Source organism: Equus asinus, chromosome 11 (genome assembly GCF_041296235.1).
Source record: "Equus asinus isolate D_3611 breed Donkey chromosome 11, EquAss-T2T_v2, whole genome shotgun sequence".
In the NCBI taxonomy this organism is placed as follows: domain Eukaryota; kingdom Metazoa; phylum Chordata; class Mammalia; order Perissodactyla; family Equidae; genus Equus; species Equus asinus.
The window spans coordinates 12,470,300-12,497,701 of record NC_091800.1 but is presented as its reverse complement, the minus strand read 5'-3'; the positions used below and the strand labels follow the sequence as shown (position 1 = coordinate 12,497,701).

Genomic DNA, 27,402 nt, shown 5'->3' with positions numbered 1-27,402 from the left:
ATTTACTTAGAATTCATCCCTAGAAGCTGGATCAGCTGTTATGCTCTCTTTTAAGGATTTTGATACAGAATGCCAAATCGCTCTCCAAAAGGTTGCACCACTTTAAATTCCCAACAGCATGGCATGAAAGTCCCTATCTCCCCAAATCTTTGCCAACACTGCATATTTTCTTTCCGTTCCATTTTTTTTTTCCCATCAGATTGGAGACTTTTACTGTTTTAATGTCTATTTATTTTGTTACAAAGAAAGTTAAACATTTTTGTTTGTTTTTGGCCATTTTTATTTTTTCCACTGCAAATTTGCTGTGAATGTCCATTGTTAATGTATGATTCATCTTTTCCTTATTGGTTTGTAAGAATTCTTTATATATTAAAGATGTTAACCTTCTTTTTCTTTTTTTTTTTGAGGAAGATTAGCCCTGAGCTAACTGCTGCCAATCCTCCTCTTTTTGCTGAGGAAGACTGGCCCTGAGCTAACATCAATCCCCATCTTCCTCTACTTTATATGTGGGATGCCTACCACAGCGTGGCATTCCAAGTGGTGCCATGTCCACAACCAGGATCCAAACCGACGAACCCTGGGCCTCCGAGAAGCAGAACATGTGCACTTAACCTCTGCATCACCGGGCCAGCCCCAACCTTCTTTTTTAAGTTTCTCATTTGCCTTTTGGCTTTGTTAAATACTAAAGTATAACAGAGCATATTTTTCACCATTCAGAAATTTTGCACGTGTGTGTGCCTTTTGAATCCCCGAACCTAGCAATATTTTCCATTATGATTTTTGTCCTGGGAGTCATAGTTATAAAGTTCTTTGCTACCATCACCCCTTGCATTATAAATATATTCCTTTTTATTTTCTTCCAAAATATTTAGTTTCATTTTTACTTTTAAAATTTAATTTATCTCAAATTTATTTTGCAACTTGAATCTAATATGTAAGGTTTCTCGTCTAGACTCAGTGATTCTTTTAAACTGATCATTATCCAAGTTGGTGATGGACATATAAATATATACAAATATATAAAGAAATTTGTCAATTTCTTTGAACATCAATGTTCTTCTCCAAAAAGTGAAAATAATAAAATCTCTTCTGCTTATTATGTTGTGAATAAACACATTTTAATTTTTTTTTGAAGATTTTATTTTTTCCTTTTTCTCCCCAAAGCCCCCTGGTACATAGTTGTATATTCTTCATTGTGGGTCCTTCTGTTGTGGCATGTGGGATGCTGCCTCAGCATGGTTTGATGAGTAGTGCCATGTCCGCGCCCAGGATTTGAACCAACGAAACACTGGGCCGCCTGCAGCGGAGCACGCAAACTTAACCACTCGGCCATGGGGTCAGCCCCTGTGAATAAACACATTTTGAAAAGTATTAAGTGACATGGCAGGGTACACAATTATTCCCAAATTCACCTTCAGGGTGTGAAGGGAGCGAGACACAGAAGTGCAAAGTTTGAGAATTTCTTCCAAGACCTTGAGGAGAAGCAAGAATCTTCAGCTGTAAATGTCCTGATTCTGCATGGCTGATTAGCTCTCCAGTTTCCTAAATCAGGTACAGAGAGGCATTTGGGATTGTATAGGATAAAACCACGGTTTAAACACGTCAAGGTCAATTTATACCTTCAGAATATCACAGAATTGACTTTATAGACTGTCCAAAAAAGAGCAAAAGTCAAGTTCTATAACTTAAAAAATAAGTGGTTAATCATCAGGTGTTTCAGCTGAAAAAATTGCATCTCCTAAGTTCCTTCGATTCTCCATAAACCTCATGGCAAATCTATTAGTATTAAGCAAGACTGCCACTTCTATTGCACAACGTTTGCAAACTTTCACCTTGTTATTTTCTCTAATCAGAATAATACAGATAAGAAATAGGTCAGAAGTGTTCAGCCAGGTCACCCCACTCCACCTCAATGTTCTGGGCTCTGCTCAGAGCTGCCCCCACCCCAGCCTAGCCCTGCACCAGGATTCACTGTGCTCTGAGTCCATCACCAGAGGGCGCAATGGTGAGAGCCAACAGCCGCCCATCATTCTGCTTCTTCCTTTGGTCCTTACCATGAATAAACTGTGCCTTTGACAGCTAACACGGACTCAGCTTCAAAGATGAGAGACGTTACCCAAGGGGAAACAGCACCAAGTTTATGAGTCAACAGTTAAGAAACTGTTCTTAAAGTTTCTGAAAAGATGCTGAGAACCTGCTGAATAATCCACAGTCATCCATCTCTTTTATTGTTCGTTTGCTCAGGGTCTTGCAGGACATTATCAGAAACATGACACACTTCGATTGGTATCCACGGCTGTGAACTAAAGCCACCCTCCATCTCTCAGCTGAATGCTAGTAAATTTAGCAATAAGAGCTACCAGAGGGCAGTGTTCCACCCTCATTATGCAGCCAGGATTGAATTTTGAGTAAGAAATTGTAAGTCTCTGGAAAGTACCATGTGTTCGTCATTTGCTTTCCTTTCTGTGCTGTTGGACACTTTCTGGAGATATATCTGCTTTTCAGTTAAGAAAAGCAAGAAATAACTGTGACAACACTTTTTTAATGAGTCCAAGTTTGTTCTATGTTTAAAAAAAGTACAGAATAACAGCTGTCGTTTCCTGTGTGCCTGGTATATGCCCGGCAGTGTATAGACATGTATCTAATTGCAACAACACCCTGGTAAGGTAAGCACTATTACTATTTTCCAGGTGAGGACGTGGATCTCAGCAGGATTAAGTAACTTGCCTAATGTCGGAGGTAGGATTTGAACCCTGCTCAGTCTCGCTCCAGAGCTTTTCCTCTTCCCACACTCAGGGTTGACCTTCCCAAACTTGACCTCCAGAATGCATCCCACATGCATTTCTCTCTTTTCTCGGGTCTCATGCAGGACAGGAAAAGAGGAAACAGAACCTTGCTGAGTTCTTAAATTTTGAAACAACTTTCATCCATTGATTCTGTGAATTTAATGTAATTCTGTGAGGTTTCTGTTAGACATCAGGAGTTAAATTTCATGGTTGCGTCTTCTTCCAGCACTACATTCCAGCCCTGGGGAGGTACCATTCAGGCTGTTTTCCTGACTGCTTGGTTAGTGCCTCACTCCCACAGTGATCTTCCTTCTACTTTCTTGTTACTCTGAAACCCGACAGACTCTCAAATCTACGTAGTGCCTTCTCCCATTAAGTATGGATTTTTGATCCACTGAGGTATAAACTAAAATAGTAAAATTCAGTCTTAATGGTCCCCCAGAGATTCTGATGAGTGGACATCCTGACACACTGTCAGAGAGAGAATTAGACATCGAGAAGACCGTAATGCAATATCCGTGAGGTGTTCAGCCTGCACGGAGCACTTACCACATACAACCACTGACACATCTTTCTACCCAAGAAGTATCCATTTTCAAGGTAAAAGAGGCAGGAACTATGGATACATGCAACAGAAAAGAGAAGACGCTAAGACACAAGGATCCTCTCTAGCAAATCATTGCAGGACTTTAATATAAATAATCTCTTAATAGTTGGAAACTTTTAAAGGAGCATAAGAATATTAAAGACGTCAATAATTTTCTTTGTCTTTTTTTTTTTTGTACTGGCACAAAGTGTATTTAATTTGAACACTTAGTCTCATGCGTGCTACACAGTAGGCATTTGGTAAATATTTGTTGGAAAAAATAATGAATAATTAAAACAAATCTTATTCTTTTACTAATCCAGCTCTGTTCTTTGGTTTAGTATTCACTCAACAAACATTTATTATATCCAGTTGATAAGTGCTGTAAAAGAAGCCAAGAACACAACTTTAAAACATGTACATGCTTCCTGTCCTCACATAGCTTTGCTATGTAACCATCTGTTTAACCTAGGGCAGTGCCTTCATGCTCCCTTTCTTCACATAAAATGAGAGGAATAACAGCCTTTCTGAATATCTCTGTGGAGATGTTGTGAAAATGAAGTGGGAAAATATGACTTGTAAACTGTTAAGTTGTATACTAATATATCATTGATATACTGTCAGTTAGAATGCTGGTAACAGAAATCTTCACTCAAAATGGCTTAAACCATTAAGGTAATTTGTTAGCTCAAGTAACTGAAAATGCTAGAGGTACACTGCCTTCAGATAAGCCTTCAGCCAGTAGCTCAACAATGTCACCAAGAATTCAATTTCTTTCCAGCTCTTCACCTTGGCCTTTTTGGTGTCAAATTCTAAGACTTACTCCCCTTAGGGTCCCCGATGGCTTCCGGTAGCTCTCGGGGCTGGTACTCCCTCATTCCAGTCCAGAAGAGAAGAATGAGCAACCCTGCCCAGGCTTTCCAAGGGAGATCTGAAGATTCATTCTGATTGGGCACTTTAGGTCACATGCCCCCTCTGCACCAATGTCTGTGTCCAGAGGAATGAAAGGCAGTGATTGGCTTAGCCTAGACCACACACCCCACCCCTGAAGATGGAGGTGAGATCGGCTTCCCTGTAATGTCATGGATCCCCCGGTAGAAAGTGGTTGGCTGCTGTGTAGAGACTGAGGATGGAGTGGAGAGGATGATGAATATGCAACCAACAAACTGTCAGATTAGCTGATTTGAGGCAAGCGTCAGCCAATAATACAGCCCAAAACCCATTTTATGGCCCCAGGTGAACTGAAATAAAAAACTCAATATTTGGAAAAATTAGAGGCATGAATAGACATATACTTTATAAATGTATATAAAAGCTATAGTTATATACATAGTGCTCTGAAACATAAGATAATTGACAGAATCATTGACATAATACACTATTTTACTCCAAATAGTGGCCATAGAGTTTAAATGAATTTTTGACATTTAGAAAATTATTAGGAAAAAAATAGTCTGCCTTTCTGATGATAGATAATTTCAATGATTTCTTTTTTAATTTTCCTATGTAAACCTCTTCTTCAAATCACTAATTAGTCAGATATGATTATCTCTCATTTTTTAAAGGGATAAAAGGCTCTCACCTTTGACTAATCTATCTGAATAAGGCTGGGCCACCCCTAGGCCAGTCTCATACAGTGATACACCCAAAGGAAGAGAAAGTCCCAATCCTTAGAAGTTTTGAAGAGATGTAAATCTGCACTGAAGGTGTCTCAAAGGTGCTAAGGAAGACCTCACAGAGCAACACACAGAAAAACTTCCAACAATCCTTTGTACTCAACCATCCCTCAGCCCCACATGGTCATGAGACAAACGGGGTTCCCCACCTCGTGTGCTTCTGGTATCAGGGCCATATCCACAGCCAGGAGAGTTCCGCAGAAAGGAATTATAAAGAACCTGTTCCACAGGTGAGACTTATAGCCATTATATTCACCACACACTTAGAGTATTTTGGTTTAGGGTAAGGGGACCCACCTTACTAGGTCATCAGAGAGAACATGAAGACGTAGATGGGCTTAATAAACAGAGCTGGCAATGGCATCATAATTTATTGAGCTCGGAGAATGTCAGTTCCCTGCAAATGAACTGAGATCCTGTCTCTTAGGACCCAAAACGGACATTTCAAGGAGGGTCCAAAAGGGGTCCTAAGTTTCTAAACGGAAAAATAGCACTCTGCCACTACTGGAGGGAACAGGCTATTGGGATTATGGTGCCAACTATCAAGGCTACTGTGCTGCTGACGCTAAGCCACCACACTAACACTGGTGAGTGGTTTCCACACTGCGCTCTGGAGAGCCTTGGGTGTTCCTTGCAGCCTCCTCACAGGCCACTGTGAGAGAGAAGGGGAGTAGACCTCTGGAGTCTCCACGGCCGCTTCAGCCAAAGTGCTTCACGCTATCTCTGTTACATCTCGAACTTCTGTGTAAGGTTTTATTTGAAGGCTTCATTTTCAAGATGGCGGCCACAGGGTGTGTCTTCACTTACCCTTTGAGGGGCAAGGTGATTCAGGGGAGTTGCCCTCACCCTCCCTGACGGGCATCGTCTGTCCTGTCTGCCATCTGAGATGGGACAGGAGAGATGACCTGTCAGATAGACGACCACAGGGAAGGGGCCAGATACCTCCTCCTTCAGCCTCCCCAGGCCAAGTGCTCACTGGGAACGGGTCCTTTATGGGGCCTCACACATGCACAGGGGAAGAAGGGGCTTGGGCATCCTCCCTGGAAAGTACCTCATTGCCTCACTCTCCTCCCCATTCTCTCCTTCTCCCTTGGAGTCTTCTCTCTCTCCAGCTCCCCTTAAACTCTTTTAAATTCCAGTAAAATAAACATAACATAAAATTTCCATTTTAACCATTTAAAATTTTTGAATTTTTAAATTGTGGTAAAATACACATAACATAAAATTTGCCATCTTACCCATTTTTAAGTGTACAGTCAGGGGTATTAAATGTATTCACATTGTTGTGCAACCATCATCACTGTGCATCTCCAGAACTTTGTCACCATCCCAGACTGAAACTCTGTGCCCATTAAACAGTAACCCCCATTTCCCCCTCCTCCCCCAGGCCCTGGCAACCACCATTTTACTTTCTGTCTCCATGAATTTGACTAGTCTAGGTACCTCACCTAAGTGGAATCATACAGTATTCCACTTTCTGCATCTGGCTTATTTCAATTAATGTATGTTTTCAAGGCTCATCTATGTTGTAGCATGTGTCAGAATTTCCTTCCTTTTTAAGGCTGGATGATATTTCATTGTATGGATATACCACATTTTGTTTATCCATTTATCATCAATGGACATTTAGGTTGTTTCCACCTTTTGGCTATTGTGGACAATGCTGCTATGAACATGGGTGTACAGATATTTGTTTGAGTTCCTCCTTTCAATTATTTCATGTATATGCCCAGAAGTGGAATTGCAGGATCACATGGTCATTCTATGTTTAATATTTTGAGAAACTGCTATACTGTTTCCCACAGTGGCTGCGCCATCTTCCATCCCTGCCAGGAAGTTATTTTCCCACACTTGTTATTTTCTGGTTTATTGAAGGTTTTTCTCTTTTTTTGTTTTGTTTTTTATAATAGCTACTCTAATGGGTGTGAAGTGACAGCGCATTGTGGTTTTGATTTGCATTTCCCTGGTTATTAGTGAATTAAACACTTTTTCTTGTGCATGTTGGCATTTGTATGTCATTTGGAGAAATGTCTATTGGAGTCCTTTGCCCATTTTTTATTCAAGTTGCTTGTTTTTTTGTTGTTGAGTTGTAAGTGTTCTTTATATATTCTGAATGTTAGTCCCTTACCAGATAGATGATTTGCAAATATTTTCTCTCCCTCCGTGGGTTGCCTTTTCATTCTGTTGATTGGGTCCTTTGAGGCACATGAAACCCTTTCCTTAAGACTTCCCACTGGCATCCAGCCCTTCTCTCAGGCTCCCCTGCACCCGCCATGGGGTTAGCTGGTGTTGGGGGTTTCCTTGGCCCTGTATCCTGCTGCCTCCCCGGGTGGGCTCCATCTTGGCAGTGGTGGGGAATGGTGGGTGTTCCAGCTCCCTTGGATTTCAGCCTGCCCTCCTCCCCACACCGAGCCGCAGTGCTTCCCCAGGCTGTCTCCTAACGCACCTACCTGAAGCTGACGACAACATCCTTTCTTGAGGATTTGCTAACAGCTTTGTAAAAATATGGAAAGGGCTTGTGAGCTTATTTCAGAGACAATTTTTTTTTTAAGAAAAAGCAGCCTACAATTTTTAAAATCTAGGAAATGTAACAATTCCTCGGCCGCAGCCGGAAGGAAAGGGCTCTGATGAAGAGTGATTGGCAGCAACTGAACAAGATAAAAGGGCAAGTCTCTCTGCCGAAGCCTGGGAGGGCAGACAGTGGGGTCTGCGCAGGCCCCCCGAGTCAGGGAACACACCTGTGGGCCCCACTCCAGGCCCCACCCACTCTGGGAAGCCTCTGGGGGGTCCAAGCTGGTCGTTGTCCTGTGTTGGGCGAGGCCACCTGATGCAGAGGGGAGCACAGCAGAGCAAGGAAGCAGACCGCTGTCCGGGTTCAGCTCAGCTGCTGGGAGTCAGGCCATAACTTCCCGCCTCGTGCCTCAGTTTCCTATAGAGAAAATCAAATCAATAATTGTTATAAAATTCTAAAATCTTACTTTTTTGTTATGTGATACAATTTTCGCCGTGCTTCGTGTGCATTTATCCAATCTAAAAAAATACTACAGAGCAAAGCACTTTGAAAGGAACAAAATGCTTAACATATGTACGGAATTCTTTTCTTGCTTTGAAAACTGCTCTGGGTGGTTCTGCTATTGTTTGGTTAAGAGAATTATACCATTTGGAGACATGGTCCCTTATCTTGTGTAGACTGAAAGGCAATTAAACAATTTTTCATGTCAGAATCTGAGGTAAGAGAAGGCTGCTTCAAAGGGTCCACTTGACACAGTGAAAGGCAGTTGAGTAGAAACAGAGAGCAGTACATACCCACTCCATATGGCCCGAAGCAAGAATTTCAAACGCATCTGGGGGAGCAGGAGACAGAAATAAAAACATTAACTCTTTTGCTCTGATTTCTCTCAGTCACTTTCCGAATAGCCTTTGGACGCCATCCATTCCTTTAAACGGAAAGCAACTCAGAGCCTCCGAGGATGTCTTTTACTCTGTGTGTAGGGACTGTTCAGTCATGAATCAATGTCTTTTTCCAAGAGAAAGGTGCCAGCAGCAAAAGTCGGTCATAAAAAGGACGTTAAACTTTAGTATTCTCTTCATTGTCCCCTCACCCACCCCACAGCCCGGCAGCCAGGCAGCCTGGACTCCAGCGTCCCTGGCAGAATATAAAGTTGATAGCAAATATGTTTCCACGTAAACCAACGCCACCCCCACTACCACCACCACACCCTCCACTCCCACCATCGCCCATGCAATCCACCCCAAAGCCCAGTGTCTCCCTCAGCCTCTTGCTTTTCATCCCTGCCTGCTATTGTGCTCCAGTGCCCAGCGGGTAGAAACCTTCCCCGGACTTGCCCTGTTGATGTGAGTGGGCCTGTCCTCCACTCACACGTGTGGTCTCTATACAGCCTGGCCCCTCGTGGAGCAGCCAAATAAACAGTCCTACAAACAAAGGGAATTTCAAAAGAACGCCAATGTTTTATTCATGTCCCCCCAAATCAAAGGGGATCCGTAGACACAGTCCACAACATGCTCTACGGAAGTGTCCTCTGTACCTTTCCAGCCCGCGCCACAGTGCCTCACTCCACGGCTCCACCCTAAACTTGTGCAAACGCCCAGCCCCCGCCTCTTTTCTCACCCTCTCCCTGCACTCAGCTCCCGCCAGTTTCAACCACTGCAGCTCGACAAGTGTCTGCCCAGCGGGTTTCTTGCTTTTTCCAGGAGGCATGGGCAGCAATCGGACCTGGCTGTGACCTGGGCGGCTGGCAGGCTGAGTGGGCGGAGGCTGAGAACGCAGGTCCCGCACAAGTGATTGTATGAGCCTTAAGTTCCTGTAGTTCCTGGGCCTCCTCCAAGCCATCAAGCTAGGAGTAGTGACAACTTCAAAGTCTGAGTTACCACCCAGACGTCTGGGTGGCATGGCAGCACAGAGCAAAGCTTGGTTTGACAGATCTGGAGAACATTAAAGAAAGTTCTCCTTACTGCCTCCTCACCTCCCACTGTAGCCCGTCCCTGTGCTGCCGTGAAATCTGCTTTTACCAGGGCCAAAGTGGTGACATGGAAGCTTCTGCCAACGGTGAGTTTGTTGTAAGCCCACTGCACGGTCATGCCTCCTTCAGAGCATCATAGAGTCCCAGCGCCGGGTGCAGCTCTGCCCAGAGAACTGGAACGCACCGTCGTGCTCACTTCTGAAATCTTTCTCGTCACATCTTCAGGGAAGTAAAGCGGATGGAACTGAAGAGGGCTGGGGGCAGAGTTGGGACGTCTTTAACTAAATTTAACCTTGGGTTCCAAGGACAGATGTTGCCATTTGAATGAGCATTTGGTGTGCCCAGTAAGCCTTGGTGTAAGACGTGGCTTTTAGCACGAATCATCTCCCTGCTGGGAAGGAGGTCAGAAGTCCAGAAACAAGGATATTGCAGAACCGGACTGTGTGGTTCACTAAACCACAGGAGAAGGGGTGGAGAAGCAGCCGGTGTCCTGCCCAAAGGCCGCCAAGCATTATTTCTCCTTGGCTATCCAGAGTCCAAGTGAAATAAACTGAGAAGGTTAAGATCTAAGTGAAAATTAACGGAGGGAAACTGTGCCATTTGGACTTTCTGAGATGTGCTTGCCGCAGGAAAATGCAAACCACCTTAGCTATCTCTCCACAAACAGAGCCGAAGAAGGAATGGACACTAATAAGGACAAACATAAAGAAAAAAATGGTGATTGTTGGCATAGAATGGCAAGGAAAGTTGGTGGGATGCCCTCCCTTGGGGATCCTTGGACGAGATAGAGGTATGGGTCAGGTGCAGATGTGTGGAAATGGACAAACTCCTTTCCCCGGGACTGTGATTCTGTACTGTCTGTAACCCCTAGTTCTCGAGGGCGCCATGGTCTGTGTGAGTCATTCTAGGAGTGCAGGATGCAGTAACCACGCTAGTGCAAACCCACTGGCTCCGAGCCCCCACCCGGAGAACCGTGGGTGCTCTGACTGCCTTTCTCCTGGCAGAGTCTCCTAGGTCATGTCCTCTGCTGGTGATTAATAAAGATTCCTTGTGTCTTCACAGCCTGTGACTTAATGGGCTTAATTTGCCACTACTTCTTTTGTTTTTTTTGAGGAAGATTAGCCCTGAGCTAACTGCTGCCAATCCTCCTCTTTTTGCTGAGGAAGACTGGCCCTGAGCTAACATCCATGCCCATCTTCCTCTACTTTATATGTGGGACGTCTACCACAACCCAGCATGCCAAGCAGTGCCATGTCCACACCCGGGATCCAAACCGCCAAACCCCGGGCTGCCGAAGCGGAACGTGCATACTTAACGCTGCACCGTGGGGCCGGCCCCAGCACTTTCCTTTCTCTTGTTTATATTTTCAGTCTTTTTAGTTTTTCCTTTCCCCTCTGCCTGTGAGTAGAACTCATTGGATGTGAACCTCTCATTTGAACTACTGCTCATGCCTGATTTCAATTCTGGTATTTTTGGTGAATTCTTTTCTAAAGTGCGATAAGAAAGAAGCATACAAGAAGATTGAAAGTCTTGCTGTATTTGGCATTTGCGAGAAACAGACCTACCCTATTGCTGGATTCAAATGCTGGCTTCTCCACTTATGAGCTGTGCAATCTTGTGCAAGTTACTTAACCTGTCTGCGCCTATAAAATGCGAATAATAATAGTCCCTACCTCTTGGGGTTGTTATGAGGACCGAGTCCTCACAGAACAGAGCATGGCGATATTACTCAATATCTTAGCTTTCGTTATTGTTCAGAGCGCATTTCCTATTTCTTGAGCCTTTATTCACATTTTGAATTGCATTGTAACTAAAAGAAAACTGAGCGCCATCAGCCCATGTGATTCAGTGAGGCCTAATGTCCACCTACACATCAGGCACAGGAGCGATTTCTGCTGGAGAATGATTGCCTGGATGACCCAGTGGGCGCTTGACGAGACTGGAGGACAACAGTCAGGGTTGGTGACTGCAATGCAGTGAAAAGTCCCGTTAAATCTGAAGAGCAGAGTGAGCTGCCTCCACCCTCTCACCTTGAGATCAGAGGGTCGAGGTGCTGGGTCTCTGCACATCTGTGTCCTCATCTGTGGAATAGGAACAATGGTAGTACCTACCTCGATAAAGTAAGATCAAATGAGACAACATATATAGAGCATTTAGCATAGTGTCTAGTGTATAAAAAGTACATATAAAAAGGCATAGATTTGTTGTGTTCATAGCACCTTTGCTGGAACACGGGGCATTTGCTGTCCAGAGAAGTATGTTGGGGGTCCTAGGGAAGGTGCCCTCATATTTCTTTCAACTGTGCAGAAACTTGTGGTGAGCTCCATCGGGGGAAATTTGACAACAAACTGAGAATACAGGGCACCCTCTTTTTGTTAGAAACACCTCTCCTCTCTCTGTGAGCATCCAGTGCAGGAAGGCCAGCAGCAACACCTGCAAGAATGATCAGGTTGATACGGATACAAGAGTGACCATTAGCATCAGAAGTAGTGGCGGGGCCAGCCCATTGGCTCAGCAGTTAAGTGCGCACGTCCGGCTTCGGTGGCCCCGGGGTTCTGGGGACTCCAGGCTTTGGGCTTGGTCCCTCCTCTCAGCTCAGCAGTGGACATGATTCCACCCAGAAACGTAACAAAATGGAAGGAGGCAAATGACCCAAAAGGATACAGATGCGGCTCTGCAGGAGCTTAGGTAACAAAAAGGTCCCCAACCCACCCTTTCTTCACACAAGAGGCACTGCTGAGTTAGGTCTCGAAGAATCACTGGGATCTCCATGGATGGAGACGGGAAAGACGGACAGGAGCATTGTAAGTAGAGAAAAGACTTCGTGGTGGAAGTGTCCTGGGGTCCAGAAATAGTAAGTTACTGAGAACAGATGGACCAAGGAGGAAGTAATGGATGATTTCAGGAAGAAATCACCCTGGGTTTTTGTGAGATTTAGTAATATTTCCAGCACACATGGGGCCTTCAAAAGCCCTTGGTAGTGGCCTTGGGCACAGAAGAGTTCCATCTGTCTTGGGGGACCCAACCGACCTGTTTGCCAGGATGTCCTGGTTTACACCTGCTGTCCGGGCGTTCCATCTGGTTGGCACGGCCATCCGCTCTCAAGTGGGTCCTTGCATGGACAGTAAACTTCACGGCTGCCTTGTGTGTTTCTGGCAAATTGAAAGAACCAACAGGTAGGGCCCAACACTTAGGTACTGAAGGTGCTTAAGAAGTCGTGCTTTTAAAAGCCTGTATCCCAATGCTAGCCAAGTGTTATACAGGAGATGGAGTCTGACATAAGCGCCCAATTGCAACCACAGTCAGTTGTTTGAAAAGTTTGAAAGTCAGAGTCAGTTGTTCTTCCCCGGCCCCGCTATTTGGTCTGGGCCCAATTTTATAAAAAGTAACCCCAGCCAATATTATCGCAAAGATGTGCAGGAAAAGCCAGCCCTTTGATAACTAAATAGTCCCGTGTGTATCTGCAGCCAGTGGATGGCAAGGAAAAAGCAACACGGGTTCAAAACACACACTGACACAAACTGATAAAGCTGGTTTTTATCCAGGAACACTTTGAGTTCAAAACGGCTGAATTCAAAGAAAGTTAATTAAAAACACATAGAGTTGTCACAGAGTTTAAAAATCAAATACAAAGTACTTTGAAACAATAAGCTTACTAACTCTGTGGCAGACAAGTCAGCTAGTTTTTGCAGAAGAGCCAGCCTATTTGTATATGGGCTAACATACTCTCAGGAAAGAAAGAAAATTGCAAAGTGTTGGCACAACAGAGAGCACGAAAAGGAGGAGGCAGTTCTAACCCGCCTTTCAACTTGGACGTGGAATCTGTCTGCGGGGCTCCCTCTGGGGCCATGTGCAGGCTCTGTCTTCCAGTGAAGTCTTACTTAGTTGATTGATGCTGTGTTGCTGCTGGGTTTTAGTACAATGTGAAGTTGAAAGGCCTGATGTTAACGCATCTTAAACTTCAAGACTCGCCATGTGCACTCCCACTTGAATCTGACTGTGCTGAGCAGTGCGTGTTACTTGATTGGAAGTCTCACGTGTGTGTTCGTTTCTCCCATTACCCAATGCACATGGTCTCCTCTGAGCATTGCAAATGGGGAACCCACATTTTCTCTGGCTCTCTTGTGATGCTTCTGCTGCTTGCTTATTGGAAAATGGATAAACGATGATAAAAATTATTAACGAGCTCTCCCGTTTATTATTAATAACCTTGAATTAATTTACACTATGAGTAGGCAACAAAGAATTAGGACCTTCCCTAATTTTAGATTCCAGATTCCAAATGTTTCATAACTAAAATATGACTAGCTGCATGCAATTGCAAGGGACGTGCAGTGTGAATTACGCACACAGGGAGAGGTTGTTTTAAAAAGTTCCTGCTGGCCAAGCCATATTTCTCACTGCCACTTTTAACCCTGTCAAAGAAAACCATTCCAGATAGAGAGGCTGGAGAGACTTCACGGTACATTTCAATATGAAAGCTTAAAATTTGCACTCCAGAGTAGGTAAAATCTGATTATGTTCATTTACTCTGTCAGGGGCATCACACTCAGCTATATTTTTAAAGAAAGAAAAGCACGTCACTTCCTTTCTACGTGTATCAGCTAAATGAACACTTGGAAGTCGATCTGAGGCGTCAACAAAATAAATGCCACATGACAGAAATAAGATCATTTACATGAAAATATGGAGCTGCACTCTTATAAGTGAGTATCTTATTATCCTAATAAATATTATGAAATGTATACACAAAAGATGATCTCATAAATAAAATCTAACATTTTCAGATGCTGAGGGGACCTCACTTTAGGGGAGAAAAAAGATCTTCAAACATGTGTGCTTTCTTCCTAGATAATTCCTGCACAGTTAAAAATGTGGTAAATTGAAACAATGGCATAAAATACTCGAACAGAAATCCCTAAGGGAAAGCAAGAAACTATTTACTCTAATTAGTCTGGTAGCTATTTTCACCATCTAGGAATGCTGAAGACGTGAGCTTATTCCAAACACATACCACGTTTATTCAGAAGCCAGCAGATAGAGCACCTGCGTGCAAGGTTCAATTCCAAACTATCAAACAAAATACATAAACGCCCACTGAACTCTGACCGTGTGCCAGGCACGTAGAGATCCTGGGGATATAAATGAGCAATGCTCTAGAAGGTTGAGCGGTCGTGCCCAAAAAGATACGTCCACACCCTAATGTGCAAACTGTGAGTGTGACCTCATCTGGAAAAGGGGTCTTTGCAGATGTAACTAAGTCAAGGATCTTTAAATGAGATCATCCTGGGTTAGCCAGGTGGTCCCTAAATCCACTGACAAGTGTCTTTATAAGAGGCACACGGAAGAGAGGCACACAGGGAGAAGGAGAAAGCCATGTAAAGATGGAGGCAGAGGTTGGAATGAGGCAGCCACAAGTCAAGGAACATCTGGAGCCACCAGAAGTTGGAAGAAACCAGAAAGGATTTTCCCCTAGAGCGTGGCCCTGCCACACCTTCACTTCAGACATCTGGCTCTAGAACCGTGAGAGAACAAATTCTGTTGTTTTAAGCCACCAAGAGTCTGGTAACTTGTTCCAGCAGCCCTAGGAACCTAACACAGATACCACCCCAACATCCAGGAGCTTAAGGACAATATGCAGGGCAGGGCAAATCAGACAAAATTTACCTTATAAGGAACTTCTCCACAACACAGAAAACAATAAGCAGAAAATTAGAGAAATTTAATGTATGTGTGATTTTTAAAAAATTCAGGTTAGATGAGGACTCCCACGAGCATCCTTGGAGCCGTCAACCCCAAGCGCGGGAGTCCCGGCTGTCTGGGGTTTGGCACACAGCCTCGGCACCCTGACTTTCCCAACGGAGCTGGACTTGTCTTCACCAGAGGCCCTGACAAGCAGGCTTGAGTAGGGGCGCCTTCCTTTCACAGCTTCTTTGTACACAGCTCGTGTGGAAGAAGGGACCTGAATGCTAATGTGCATGCTGTACTAGCCTCCATTGGGCCTCGGCTACACCCGGGGCGGGTTCAGCCATACCCGGTGTGTCCGGCACACAGGTGAACTGGACGGGGCTGAAGATGGAAGCAGTGCTAAGAAAGTTCTTGGAGAAAATTCCTCCCTAAGCAGGAGTCTTACCCGGAGGCCCAGCGTCAGCTTCCAAGGCCCATAAACTGCGGAGTGTGTCTGTGAAACGCTGCCTGTGCGCATGTGCTTTTCTGAGCGAGGCTTCAGGGCTTTTATTGCCTTTTCCGAAGGCTCTGTGACCCCACCCCCACCCCGAAAAGTTAAGAAACCGTGTCCTAAGAATCCAGAGGAAGACTCAGTGAGCACAATCCATTAGGGAAGCCTCAAGTGTCAGAAAAAGCAGGCATTCTGGATACAGAGATGCGGCCTTTCCTCGAGGGGGCTCCTGGAGCCCGGGACGAGACTAGTCTGAGGGAAAAGGGGAAGACCATGAGCAACACGGAAAGGCTGGGACATGGAGGCCCCAGCGGGACTGACATAGCACAGAAGGCCGTTCTCCACCCCTCGGCCCACCCAGCGTCTTCAGGAGCCCCCCATGAAGAATGGCTGCACCCCCGGGGCACAGCCCACATGGCAGCCCTGGAGACACCCAGGAATCTGGAGTGGAGCTTCAGGAGGCTGAATTCCTGCCACAGCCTGGAGGGGACAACGGGGTCAGCAGAACTCAGGTTGCAATGCTTCCCTAACTCATTTCCACCCATGGACCCAGGAACATCCGGTATGACACAGGATTTCCACCCCCAAAACACTATATAAATACATTTACGTCTATCAATCAATTCTCCTCACCCTGGTGACAAATTTTAGTACTTAGTCCCATTTGAGAAAATTCCCTGGATTCCTGCTCAGATTCTTGCGACCAAAACGGTAAGGAGAACAAGGCTCGCTCCCTCACGTGCTCTGAGGGCCGGGCTTTCCCCGAGCGTCGGGGTGGCGGAGGGCTCTGTGCACGTGGGGAGCACGGGGACATGAGAACACACACGGTGCTGCCAGCCTGATGGGACGGTGTTTCAGACCCCTGGCAGACGGGGCCGTGGGCGATGGCAGGCGAGCAGGGCCGCCTACCCTCTGGAGCTGTTGCCGCTGGCGTCTCTGCTCCAGACCACAACAGTTTACCCAGAGCCTTTTCACCGAAGTAAACAAGAAAATCAGATCATTTCTTAAAATACTCGCAAAAAAAAAAAAAAAAAAGGCAAATGCATAGTTGTTTTTTACAGTCTCAACAGAGGCAGGTAAAGACTAGAATAGAGAGAGAGAGAATTTTTTTTGGTAAAATGGAAAAGGAGCTTAGGGAGCTCCTATTTTGTGATTTGTTGAAAAAAAACAAAAAAGCTAAAGCCTCAGCCCTAGTCTCTATTGAAAAAGAGAAAAAATCAGAAAAGAGGAACTTGTCGGGAGAGGAGTGCAGGCTGGCTCGAGGCCCCTCCGCCGTCACCATGGAGACTCCTGAAGGTTCCCGGAATGACTCACGCGATTCGCTGGCGAGGCCTTTGAAATGGAAGCAGCGCCACAGCACAAAGACCAACTTCGCTTGCAGCCCTTGAAGCAGGAGCCTTGACTCCTGACCCGCGGGGATGTGCAAGTTGGGCTGCGCGCTGCGGGGAACCCCTTTCCTTCTTCCAGGCCCTTGCTGTTTAGGGCACTTGCTCGCAAGAGCAAAGGTCAGAAAACGCTTTTGCCTTGGATGGAACTTTTCCACCACTACTGGAGAAATATTGATGTAAGACCCGAGAGTGGGAACGATTGAAAAGGGAGGCTGTGGTACCCGATACCCAGAGGCTGGGGAGCCTGGTGGGGGGCCCCCAGATGCCAGCAAGGGTGGTTTTCAGAAGCACTGAGCTGGGAAAAGGTGTGTGGGAGCCGTGGGCCAAGACTTCTCTTGGGCAATTGAGACTTGTTGTCCTGGCTGCCCCTCTGGCTTCAAGAAACTTGCTCAGGTTAGCTTCCTTCAGATCTTAGGAATGCAGCTCCCCCGTAAAGCAGCCTTGGGTTTCACATCCACCTTAGCAAGGCTGTAAACACAGAGAGCCACAGGAAGAAGCTTGAAGTAAGCAGTCTTCTCCGCCCGGAGTTTTATCTGCTGAATGCCTCTAAAATCATCAGGGGCAATGAGTGGTGCTGAGAAAAGCACCCGGCCCAGGGCTGCGATGTGCACCTGCCCCTGGGAATCCACGCAAAGAAACACCAGCATGACCAGTGCCTTCTTAAGGAAGCCCCCTTGCCACATATCCAGGGTGCTGCTTTCTCAAGCGCCTCACCAATGTAGCAGGGTCCTCTGGATCCTGGGCACAAGGTGTACCCTTGGGGCCACGCCAGTACCTGTGCCCTTCCATCACGGCGCCTGTTCCAGGCCTCACGCTCCCACAGGCGGAGGTGTCCAGCTGGGCTGTCCACCCACTCCGTGGGCGCAGCCAAGTCCACCAGCCACAGTGGAAACCTCAGGAGGGAGAGAAAATTCTCAGATCAGGCCCAGGCCTTGTCTCAGACTGAACAAAAGCAATAAGGGAATTTGCCAGGTTCACCTCTACAACACTTTCCAGAACAGAAGTTCACCAGGATTCCAGAGACCAAAATGCCTGGAAACCTCCTCTTCCGTCAAAGGGGAGAACCAAGGGAGAGAGGTATATTCTTTCCTCCTCCACCCTAAATCTGCATCCTGCTGACTACAGACCAGCTTAACCAGGAAAACAAGCAAGAAATAGAGTCTGAGCGAAAGCCGCAGTCGCCTCCCCTCAACTATTTATTCTGATTTCTCGACAAGTGAGTTAATTGGATGGGCCCCCGTGACAGACATTCCATACTAAAATTCATAGCTTTCTGCCAAAACAACATATTGTGTGCTGCTATATTTTCCACGCTGGAACTTGGAGCTGACGTGGGCCCTGAGCAGTTTTATGGGAAAAGGGAGATGGAAGGCGCAGAAACAAAGGCGGCAGCTCCGAGGTTCAGGCGCCCGGGAGAGCCGTGGCCTCTCCCCCACCCTTTGCAGCAGCCCCTGTTTCCTCCACCGTCTCACTGTTGCTCAGCTTTGCAGGGTTGAGTTCAAAGGGAGCCACAGGGAGGGAGGAACAGACGCCGGTTCTGAAGCATGCCTAGCGGAGGCCTCCCTGGGCCGGGCTGCCCCTGGCACGGTCAGGTTCCTGCTGTGTGGCTCTGTTCCATGTTGTTCCACGTCCCCATCCCCATGCTCAGGGCCAAGCCCACAAATAAGCACCTGGATCTTCTGGACAGCGTGGTGCCCTCTGGCTGCTTCCCGAGGGAGGCAGGGCTGGTCCTGCCCACCCCCCCCCCGCCTCCCCCAGAGGGAAGGGCACAGGCGGGGCAGTCTGGGGGCTGCAGGCACATGCTCACGGCCCTCAGGGACCCATCTGCAGCCTCTGGTACTATCTAGTGGGTTCCTTTCCCTCTCAGCCTCCTATGACACAGTGATGTTTTCCCTCTGAAACATCACTCTCTTGTCATTTTCTGGGATTTTCCATCCCTCTCTGCATTCCTCCATCCATATGCCAGGCTCCCTTAGCATCCACCACCCCTCTGCCTCACAGCCCCTTTCTCTGGTCCCCTCACATTCAAGGAGCACCAGGCAGTGATGGCAAAGGCCGGCTCTCCTCCCAGTGCTTGAGCACCTCCCCCCGCCTTCTCCACTCTCTGTAGCATATGCTGTCAGCACTAAGCAGGCAGAGAGAGGCCGTTGCCTCCCCGGGAGACAGCAGCCTGGAGCCTTTGCTTCCCACTGCTGGCCCCAGAACGCTCAGCAGTGAGCCAGCGGATGCCATCCTGGGGCGCACTTGCCAGGGACAAAGGCAAGCCCCCGACTCCGGCCCGCAGAGCCCCGCAGAGCCCACCAGCTCACTCCAGTGGGGGCTCCTAAGCCATGTGGATTCCCCAGACCTCTGCTGCCACTGTTTCCCTGTTCCCAAAGGGCCTCCCCTACATGACCTCATAGAGCATCCTTCCCCACAACCCAAGGGGTACCTAATAGCATCGTCTCCTTTCTAGAATGAAACTCCTGGTTGAGGGTTCTTCCCTCCCCCTCTCTGAATGCACCATCCCAGTTTCCTTCCCTGGCTCATCTTACTATTTCATCCCTGGTTCAACACCTCTGCTTTGGGGTCTCAGTCCTCTTGGGGGCCCTTCTCCCCTGAAGCTCCACTCTCTCTGGCAACCTCACCCAGTGCTGCTTCCAAGCTGAGCCTGTCTCCAGCCAGGAATCCAAACCCACGTCTCAACTTCTGGCTGGACCTCTCTACCTCAAAGTTCTGAGGAGACAGAAACTCAGCGTGTTGTGAATTAAACCAATCACCTGTCTCCTAACCTGTTCTTTCCCCAGTATCGCCTGTCTTGATTAACTGCTCCACTCTCCACCCAGTCACCCTGAACCTGGAACCTCCCTGGAGTGCTCCCTCCCCGTCGTCACCACTGTGCCTGGCCCGCCACCTAAGTTGTCCCTTCTAATCTCACCACAGGCCAGGACCTGAGCTGAGCACCCAGAGCATTTCATTTACTCCTCACCACATACTGTGTAGTGAGCATTATCTTAACCCCCGTCTTAAAGAGGAAGACACCAAGATTTAGAAAGGTTAAGAAACTTGCCCCAGAACACACAAGTATAAGTGGCGGCGCTGAGATCACTCAGAGGGGCTGAACGCAGAGGGCAGGCACACATCTTCCCGCACCGGCCATCGCCTGCTCTTCACACCAGAGGACCCCATGGGCGACAGAGGTGATGGTGTAAAGGAAAAAACTGGGGTTCGAGGCAATTGGTGACCTGCCATAGGCCCACGGAAACTACCACTCTTCCCGTTCCTCCACGGCACACGCTGCGTCTGAGGCAATGGGGCTCCAGACCATTCAATCGCGCTTCCTTCTGTTAAACGCCGATTGAGTTTAAAATTCTCGTGTGAGTTAGGATTACTCCAGCAATGAGGGGCAGCTGTTCTGAATGTCTATTGATTGAGAATAAAGAGAAGTGGCTTAAGTTGCACCATGAAAGATCTAAGTTCGAAATTTTTAAAAACCCTTCCAGATCTGGAGAGCCGGTAGATTTCGCACTCTCTTGCTGAAGGAGTCTACGCGGGCTTTTGCTCTCTCTCTCCCTGTCTGGAACTCCTTAGGTGGCTCCAAGACCTGGCATAGCTGGAACGAGTTTGCTGGAATCCTCCACTCCACAGCAGAGGTGGCTTTTGGCCTGGAGATGCATTTGATTTGGTGCACACAGTGTTTCATGAAAATCCTGATTTCTGGCTTCTTTCACAAAGTCAGTTGATATGACAGCCCCGGGCTCTCCGTCCCAGTTGGCAACAACCCCGCTGGAGCAGGGTCAGCCTGGCTCCTTAGACATGGCCTTACACACCAGTTGGCCTCAGCCCCTCCAGCCAGCTTAGCTACTGATGTTACCTTCCTGGCCTCTTGGGGCATGTGAGTTGGTGACCTCAGATGACACTAGTAAGGTAAGCCTTTCAAACATGCACCTTTCCATGTAGCCAAAACCTGAGATGGACCAGACTTTGTTAGACAGCATCGGAGCATGGACTACAAGCCCAATGGCTTTTGCGCTGAAGGGTCTCATTCCCACACTCCTATTTTATTTCTCCATGAAAACATGGTCAAATCAAGTTCTTTTCTTGCTCACCTTGTGGGGAAATCAGAAGTATTCACCAGCTGTTGGAGTACAAACTTATTTCTCAGAATGACCAACTTTGCAGCTTTGAGTCATATGTGGATTTCTACCTAATGAAAACTCCAGAGCCGGCTGGAGCCCGACAGATAGAGCCCGATCAGCTGTTTACTCGGGTGCTAATCACAATCGTGTTTACAGGAAAATGCCCTCGTCTGCTTCCAGCAGTTCCAGCCACTCAGGCATGTGAGAGCTGTCTTCAAAGTCAATTGCCTGTCATTTTGCTGATTTATGTTGAGCAACTGCAAGGACCCCTCGAGGTATTTGTCGTGAGCTTGATGATTCCTGGCTTATAAAGTGGCAGTGGGCAGAGTATTTCAGTTCAAATTCCCATCAAGACAGAATTTAAATCCCCAGCTCTACTGCTCGTATTTGCAATGTGAGCACGTTAGATAAGCAGAAACGGGCTCCCCACAAACGCCAGGGGAAGTCCGACCTGCGTTTCTTCAGATGGAGCCGGAACCCAAATCTTCCTTCAGACCTTGGCTAGGAAAGTGATTCTAACGGTCTTTAAAGTCGTGATCCCATATGCTTTTTCCCAAGAAATGCTGATGGCTGAGGCAGGATGGGACCTATCAGATAAGACTGAAGGGGCCCAGGAACGCATTTCCCTCCCACCTGCCTGGATCATTACCTTTCGACCAGCAGAATCTAACTGCTTTGGAATAACTTGCCCTCTAACTGAAGTTTTCTTTTAAAAATGAAAATATTTAAGGTGGTGACTTCAGCCATTTTGGCGAGCTATCCAGTTTTCCTGGGCTTCTCCCATGTACACATGTTATTAGTTTGATTTTCTCCTGTTAAAAAAAATGAAAATACTACTGAAAAGGATGGCCTGTTAAATTACTAACCCATTAGCTGCTGGTTTAGCTCAGCCTCCCTTGGGTGCTGATTCCCTCTCAACCCCTCCCCCATAGGCTTAGAAAGTGCTGGAAGGTTCTGGATCTCAGGGATCTGGCCCTCCTCTGCTGATGCTGGGAGGTGAGGCAGCGGGTTCTTTCAGAGAATCACCCACATCCTGTGGGGCTACCTTCCAAGCGCTGTCTCAGCACTGAAGCACAGAGGTGAAAACGGAGGCATCTTTTATGTTCTCCCGCGCAGCATCTAGGAGTCAAACACAGATGATTTAAGGACTGCCCACGGCTTACATCGCCTGGATTTGTGCAGTGCTTGTTCGCTCGGTGTCTCAGATAACAAAGCCACACATGTTAGGGCTGAAAGGAGATTTAGAGGTCTAGTTCAGCCCCTTCGGTTCCCCCAAACCACTAGAGCCCAAGGATCCTTAAGAACCCAGACATGTGAGAGACTGAGTCATCCAAATTGAGGCGACTCTGCAAAGAGTTCACTGACTCATCCTCCCGTTGCCTTTCCCCAGCTCTCACTTAGAGGCAGTGTGTATTTCTTTCATTAGGAAAAGACTGCTCAGATGTACCGTGTCATTACCTCTTTATTCTTTGCTTTATATTCCAGCCGCCTTTCTCCACGTTTGTCACCTGCCCTATTTAGCCAGCTCCGAACTAGCTACCTGCCTTTTTGTACTGTGAAGCGTGCTTTTCTGCAGCTCAGCTGCATGATTCTGGACTACCTGCTCCCTGTGCCCAGGGAGCTCCCCGGCTGTGTACTGTCATGCCTCAGAATGGCCACTGGGTGGCAGTGTTTCAGAGCATTCCTGAGCCCGGCAACGTGGCTTTGGGCTGGGCTGGTGGTTTCTCTTGGAGCACAAACAGGGCTGTGTGAACAGGCTGAGCACAGGGAGACTGGCTGTGGCGCTCCGGAAATCGAGGATTAGATATATGGCAAGGAGGGACAGAGGTCTGCGGACCGTCTGTGCACTTTCAGAGCTTGCTCTAGCCACAAAGCTGACATCTGCCATCATTCTCACAAAGGAATCTCAAATCCTAAGGCTGTTTGGGAGGTGTCCTTGAAAAGAATGACCATAACCCTGTGCCCTCCCCGTTTGGATTTCTCAACCAGTCATTGGGCCCTGGTTCATCCATAAAAACAACAACCAAAGGGAAAAAAGGCAATCCTCGTGAGCATTGTGTGTTTGCTGGACGGGATGGTAATGGCCTAATCCCTTTAACGGCTCTGGTCACTGCAGGATATTAGCTATTAGAAGGGTCTGTGTGAAGGGGGGCGGCGGGGGAAGGTAGGGCCATCTGCTGATTACAACATGCATAAGGAATGGAAAGAACATTTAAAGAGACACTGTCTGTCTACTTGGACACAAATAATTCATTTGTCATTTAAAAGGTATATTTAGGGCTTGAATTTTAGTATCTGAATTATTTGCATGGCTCAATCTCTAAATGCAAGCTCTCGGACTGGAGACCATCCCAGGAACTACTTGTTTCCACCCCTCATGCTTTCTGAAAAGAACTTCTCTGGGGACTAAAAGGAATGCGGCCCGAAACGCTTCAGCATTTACATCATGAGTTGGGCTCTGTGGAAGTCAAACCAAATGTTTTTATTACAAACAAGTCAGCCCAACACCAAGCTATGAAGCACCCGTTTGATTTCCAAGCGTCCCACCCCAGCGCCAGCCTCCACACAGGAAATAGTCCTCTCAATGTCCACCCAGTAGCCAGGCTCCTCTCTCATTTCTTTCAGTTGCACTACGCCTTCCCTCCCAGGCCTGACAGGGAACTAAAGAAAGTGGAATCTTCCTGAGTATCGGAAACAAATGCAGGATCTCCATTCAGGAAAGCTGGAAGCAGGCAGACCTCACCTTCCGGATGGGTTAAGCCTAGACAGAGAGATGGGCAGGCCCCTGGCTTTCCCACCTGGCAAGACCCTGGTTCGATAAGGCAATAACTGTTGCCACATCTGGGATTTTATACCCCAACTCAATGAGAAGGAAGATGTTGAGGATGTATTTGGACCAAATGCTTCCTGTCATTACACAAAATCAAACATTTGGCCCCTGAACCAAGAGAATGTAAATCCTTTGGGGGAGATAGCTCCTGACATTGAGAGATGAATACTGATAATGTAAGGGGGCCTAGGCTGCCCTCTAAATGTCCCAGGCAGTCGCTGTGATGGCAAAGCCATGGAAACCTCAAAGGAGAGGTGAGACTCCAGTTGGGCCTTGAAGGAAGAGTAGATTTAGCCAACAGAGGGAAGGAGGGAGGGCATTCCTGAAGGAGACCTTGGAATAACAAGGTGTGGGAAACAGGAACATTCAGGAATAAAAATACCCGTGTGCCTAAAGCTGAAGGGTCTGAGAAGCGCAGCAGGAGAAAGGGAGGGAAAAGTAGGTGCAGGTAGAAATGGAATCCCTGTGCTTGGCTTGTTTGGGTTGCAAGAAATAGAGCCACTCAATTTACCTTAAGTGAAGGGTGCTGGAGCTCAGACATGAGGAGTAAGGAAGGAAGAGCAGAGGGCCCTGCCTCTGAGAAAGGCAAGGACAGCCACACTGCCACGCTCCATAGAAACAGGAATGTGATGTGGGAAATGAGTGTTTGAAAATATAGTGTATTAATAGAAAATGTGAGGCATAGTAAAGCCAACAGATCAGAAGATAATTGCCATTGAAAAGATAATTTGTCACTCACAATTCCCAAGAGAAGGGGGCATGCCATGCCTCACAGGGCCACATGGGGCAGCACCAGGGCTGGTCAGGAGGTGAGGGAGGAGGGGGCACCTGCAGGCAGGAGCTTTACCGTGGTGTGTGCAGAAAGGAACAGGCGAGGCAGGTAAGCAGGTTTAGGATTGGCTTGCTTGAATAATTTCAGTGGGCTCTGGGGCATAAGGGCTGTCCCTACTTCTCTGGTTCCTGGCCCTGGGGTGGCTTTGCAAGGGGAATCGTGGCCCTGACTATGAGAACCAACAGAGGAGGTGGTGGGATGTGGAAGCTGCATCAGCTGGCTTCCATTTGAAAGGCAGGTTCCTGGGTGAGTTGTTTACTAGCTGTAGGGCTTGGCTAACCCTGCAGGCGGTCAGTCCCTGCAGGGCCCGCAAGGCCGCAGATGTGAAAGCAGCAGAACACAGAAAATAAAAGACAGGCACAGTTAATACACCAAGAGACCATTCAGGACACAGTCTGGCTGTGGCAGTGCTGCCATCTTGCTGTCCCTATGGCTGCCACTCCAGTGCTCCAGATGGGATGACTCATCCTCAGCCCCTTGTTGCTTCTCCTCTACCGCCCTGTCTGGAGTTAGACTCCCAGAAGAGGATTGGATCAGCCCAGTGGCCTCCATCCAGCACCAGCTGTTCCTGTTGGACAGATCTTTATGCCAGGCCACCCATGTAGGTTGCCCATGAACAAGTGCCCATTCACGGGCTAACAAATTTATTAGTGGGTCTCATGGCTTGGCAAGTTATGCTTAGAGCCAACTGGCTGGAGAGATCTGGAGGGTGCGGAGAGACACCCTGAGGATTCCCAGAAGGAGAAAATACAACCAGCCTGCACCTCACTTGGCTTTTCCTCTATGAAGCTCTGAAAGGCCAGAAATGAATCTGAGTTACAACTGTAGATGCGCCCAAGAATTTTAAACTGGGTGGTAACAAGAGAAAGTAGCATTTTTATAAGGAAGAGTAATCTAGCAAAAATATGTGGGAATGGATTGGAGAGGGAAGAGCCCAGAAACTGGAGGAATCATGAGGATCCTATAATAGGTCCTCATCGGTCCAGGCACCTGGAGTGGGTAGAGACCATGGGGACAGAGAGAGGAGCAGTTCCCAGAGATGGGCTGAAGGAAGCCCTGATGGAACTTAGTAACTGCCCAGCCAAGGAACGAGAGAGAGAAGGACGCCCCAAGGACAACACTGAGGCTTTGAACCTGGAGGGTGGAGAGAAAATGCCTCGCTGACAAGAACAACACAGTACAAAAAGGGAACAGATATGAGGGGAACTCGTTGAGATGCATAAACTTTGCCAGGTGATGGGCGCTGAAAGCCCCCAACTGTTGCTAAGTAAGAGGCAGTGTGGTCTGAGCAAGAGACACCTTGCTGAGTAGACAAATTAGTAACTTACTTTTTCATTCATGAGCCTAGTAACTCCGTGAACACATCTAACGCATTCCTAGATTCCTCTAAGTTTTCTCAGAGCCCTCAAAGTCTAGGTTCTGGGTCCCTAGTAAATAATTACCAACCACACTGCTCTCATTTCCTCCACCCACCCCTGTCCAAGTGATTTTTTAATGATTAAAAATCATTAAAAGCATGACTGTCATACAAATATATACTGGGCACCTGATGAAGAGGTTTTTTATTCACCAATTAGGAGACCAGCAGGATGGTAAAACTGGTTCAAAGAGTGTTAGTGGGACAGACATTGATGCGCTCTCTCAGGAAAGGAATGTTGAAACAAGTTTGCTGAGCCAGATACAAAACAAGTTAACGTCCCACAGGGAAATACAACTGTAATCTTTTAGGTTATCTCTTCAACTGGACAGAAATGCTTGCATCTCTACTAGACAAAAAACTCATCTGCAACTTAGCAATTGTCTGCAAGTTAACTTCTAACTTCACACAGCTTGGGCCCTAATCCTATTAATGGTAGGTCAAACTAGGTATATTCCTCTAGAGAACTAGATGGTTCTTGCACGGGCCTTATCAACAATGTTCCAGTTCAGCACTGACAGGTCACGCAGTCGTCCTCTTGCTCTATTTCCAAGTTGTGGACAATTTTACACACCCACCTTCCATCTTGCCTTAAGACCTTAGATCTCAGCTCAAGCATCATTTCTACAGACGAGCCTTCCTTGACTTCCCTAACAAGGTCACATCCCCCTACTCATTTGCTTCCATGGCATCGAGTATTTCACCTTCACACCAGCTAGGTTGAAGAAAAAATACTCTGACGCTTGTTAAAACAGTGAGGAAGACCTCATTCAGGGCAACTGCACTGGATGTCAAGACCATTGTGATAGGGAGGAGAGGTCAGACTCAACTCCCAATACAAGGATGAATGCGGATTGACAGCCAGTGAGCAGAGTGAGGGGTGCAGTGGATGGACAGTTATTAAGACAAGACATCAAGGGCAGGAGGATTCTTGCTCAATCGACTAGACAGGATTCTTGCTGCAGGCCGGCCAGGGTGATCAGGTATCAAGGGTAGAGGACAAGGAATTCGATCAGATATCGAGGGTAGAGGGGATTCTTGCTAAACTGTCTTAGCAGGATTCTTGCTAAGACTGGATGATGCAGGCCCAGCAAGGAAAGGACAGGGGCT

The 27,402-nt window shown here is 47.2% G+C and overlaps 1 long non-coding RNA gene across 2 annotated transcripts in view; it reads right to left on the bottom strand.

The window, feature by feature from the left end:
- Positions 1-1,154: 1,154 nt before the first annotated feature.
- The window catches only part of LOC106825261 (uncharacterized), a 45,972-nt gene continuing 19,724 nt past the window's right edge, over positions 1,155-27,402 (bottom strand). Inside the window, exons 2-6 of one of the 2 annotated variants that reach the window (XR_011506849.1) lie at positions 12,560-12,681; positions 8,355-8,392; positions 7,787-7,977; positions 3,336-3,402; positions 1,155-1,344 (exon numbers count right to left, since the gene is read on the bottom strand). This is a non-coding gene — a long non-coding RNA (uncharacterized lncRNA). Of the gene's footprint in view, positions 1,345-3,335; positions 3,403-6,951; positions 7,978-8,354; positions 8,393-12,559; positions 12,682-27,402 lie in introns of those variants that run through there. The other variant, XR_006532435.2, reaches the window with a different exon arrangement.